The sequence below is a fragment of the Oratosquilla oratoria genome, chromosome 17, assembly GCF_046742065.1.
Source record: "Oratosquilla oratoria isolate Oo_2021 chromosome 17, ASM4674206v1, whole genome shotgun sequence".
Classification (NCBI taxonomy): domain Eukaryota; kingdom Metazoa; phylum Arthropoda; class Malacostraca; order Stomatopoda; family Squillidae; genus Oratosquilla; species Oratosquilla oratoria.
In genome coordinates this window covers 39,545,148-39,547,647 of record NC_134793.1, presented here as the reverse complement: position 1 = coordinate 39,547,647, position 2,500 = coordinate 39,545,148, and positions in this window count along the sequence as shown.

Below are 2,500 nucleotides of genomic sequence, written 5' to 3'. Positions count from 1 at the left end.
GTGAAAAGAAAGTGTTTATCAAACGATTTCTTTCAGCTGGCACGATCCCCCTTCCCCCCTCCCCTCCCCTCCCCTCCCCTTCCCCCTCCCCTCCCCTCCCCCTTCCCTACCTTCCCCTTCCCTCCTTTCCCCTCTCCCTACCCTTCCCTCCCCTCCCCTCCCCCTCCCCTTACCCTTCCCTCCCCTCCCCCTCCCCTTACCCTTCCCTTCCCTTCCCTCCCCTCCCCTCCCCCCTTCTCCTCTCCTCCCCCTCCCCTTCCCTCCCTTCCCCTCCCCCTCCCCTTTCCCTTCCCTCCCCTCCCCCCTTACCCTCCCCTCCCTTTCCTGAATCAAGACTGTCATAATATGGTAAGACTGACACTAGTTATTGATACATCATGATTATCTGATTATACTTATTGCTATTATTAGAATCTTAGCATCATTCTCATTATAATTAACATACCATAATTACTCACGACTGGGCAAATGGCTCTCTCACGAAATCTAAAATAGTGGGAAAAGTTCAAAAGGGATATTTGTGTTTGTATGTACAAGCGTGGGACCTTCTGGAAACTGAACAAGATTTTATTGCAAATGTAAGCCGAAATTATTCAAATTCACACAACCCATACATAACCCGTACACAAATCGTATACAACCCATATACAACCCACACAAACCTTATACAACCCATATAAAACCCGTATATAACCCGTACACAACCCATACACGGCACATATACAACCTATATAACATACATAACCTATATACAACCCGTATACGACATATACACAACTCGTATACAACCTATATAGAACCCATACAGAACCTACTTACAACCCATACACAACCCATATACCATACAATCCATACGCAATCCATATATATCTCATACACAACCTATATATAACCCACACACAGCAAATACACAATTCATACAAAGCAAATACACAACCCATATACAACCCATACGACCCATACAGAACCCATATATAACCCGTATACAACCCATGCACAGCCCATATGCAATCCATACATAACCCATACACAACCTACTTACAACCCGTATATTACCTATACACAACCCATACACAATCCATTTGCATCTCATATACAACCAATACATAATACATGCACAGTAAATACATTACCCATATAAAACCCATATAACCCATACACGACCCATATATAACCAATACACAATCCGTATACAACCCATACACAACCCACTTACAACCCGTATAGAACCTATACACAACACATGTACAACCCATACAATGCAAATACACAACCCATATACAACCCGTACACAACTCACAACCCGTATACAACTCACAACCCATACACATCCCATACACAACCTATCCACAACCCATACACAAACCTTATACAAGCTATACACAACCTATCAACAACCCATACAAAACCTATCGACAACCCATACACAACCTATCGACAACCCATACACAACCTATCGACAACCCATACACAACCTATCGACAACCCATATACAACCCATATGCAACCCATATACAACCCATGTGCAACCCATACACAACACACATGCAACCCATACACAACACACATGCAACCCATACACATCACACATGCAACCCATACACATCACACATGCAACCCATACACAATACACGTGCAACCCATACACATGTGCAACCCATACACACGTGCAACCCATACACATCACACATGCAACCCATACACATCACACATGCAACCCATACACAATACACGTGCAACCCATACACATGTGCAACCCATACACAACACACATGCAACCCATACACAACACACGTGCAACCCATACACAACACACGTGCAACCCATACACAACACACGTGCAACCCATACACAACACATGTGCAACCCATACACAACACACATGCAACCCATACACAACACACATGCAACCCATACACAACACACGTGCAACCCATACACAACACATATGCAACCCATACACAACACACGTGCAACCCATACACAGCTAATGTGCAACCCATACACAACACATGTGCAACCCATACACAACACATATGCAACCCATACACAACACATGTGCAACCCATACACAACACATATGCAACCCATACACACGTGCAACCCATACACAGCTAATGTGCAACCCATACACAACACATGTGCAACCCATACACAACACACGTGCAACCCATACACAACACACGTGCAACCCATACACAACACACGTGCAACCCATACACAACACAGATCCATACACTAATACAATTCAGTGCATATAACTTATCTGTCAAGAAACGGTTCAGGATGATTGGTTATCTGCCTGGAAGCTTACCCGGCCAGGGGCGATTGTCATGCCTCGGTTTGATCGAGAATATTAGGACCCGTATCCTAGTTGACTGATCAATTGATTGACACACTGATTGATTAATTGATTGTTTCTTAGCAAGTATCTGGCACAGTTAACATATTCAATAAATAGATAAATAAATAAATGAAGGAATTGTTAGGCAGGAAAAAG